Source organism: Aotus nancymaae, unplaced genomic scaffold (genome assembly GCF_030222135.1).
Source record: "Aotus nancymaae isolate 86718 unplaced genomic scaffold, 86718_ANA_hifiasm-v0.15.2.pri h1tg000038l, whole genome shotgun sequence".
Classification (NCBI taxonomy): Eukaryota; Metazoa; Chordata; class Mammalia; order Primates; family Aotidae; genus Aotus; species Aotus nancymaae.
The window spans coordinates 792,315-793,187 of NW_026988452.1; the positions used below are offsets into that span (position 1 = coordinate 792,315).

At 39.7% G+C, this 873-nt stretch overlaps 1 protein-coding gene across 2 annotated transcripts in view; it reads right to left on the reverse strand.

Annotated features, from left to right (window-relative positions):
- The window catches only part of UBXN7 (UBX domain protein 7), a 75,598-nt gene that overhangs the window by 73,631 nt on the left and 1,094 nt on the right, over positions 1 to 873 (reverse strand). The gene's annotated exons all lie outside the window — the stretch shown is intronic.

The following is an 873-nucleotide window of genomic DNA, read 5'->3' on the forward strand; positions in this document are numbered from 1 at the left end:
AATAATGATATTCACTTCTCAGATTCACTGCAAAGATTTTTCTATATAAGCATAATGCAGCAACACTAACTTATATACACAATAATCTTCTCCATAGCAATGATTTGTTAGAGATTAGGAAATCTTTTATATATTTAATATAATCATCCAATCCTGGCCGGGCACAGTGGCTCACGCCTGTAATCCCAGCACTTTGGGAGGCCGAGGCGGGTGGATCATGAGGTCAGGAGTTCAAGATCAGTCTGGCCAATATGGTGACACCCTGTCTCTAATAAAAATACAAAAAATTAGCTGGGCGTGGTGATGTGCACCTGTAGTCCCAGATGCTCGAGAGGCTGGGGCAGGAGAACCGCTTAAACCCGGGAGGCGGAGGTTGCAGTGAGACGAGATCGTACCACTGCACTCCAGCCTGGGCGACAGAGCAAGACTGTCTCAATAAATAAATAATCCAATCCTTTATATCTTCAATATGATAACCCAATCACAAAGTTTAAAAATATTATGACTCCTCACCCCAATTTTATTACAAATCTTACTTCACTAACTTTGACCTGATGTTCCATGCCCACAAGCTAGATAACAACGTGTCAAACACCTCGTTATCATTGCAAAGCAAAAAATAAAACCAGCTTTAATAATAAAACGGTAACTAATATACAACCTGTGGTAGTTAAAACAATATTTTACTTAACCAGATCTTACGTTAAATTCTAAGAACATTAACAGTGGAAACAAATTCTGCATCTAACAAATCGCAAAATATAGATCCGCTGAGAGAGCTAACATTCTGACCTCCTTCCAAAATGACAAACTAGAACGGCGAAATTACACTCAGGCACATGGAGCACTCTTCTCTCAAATCACTCCACAGAG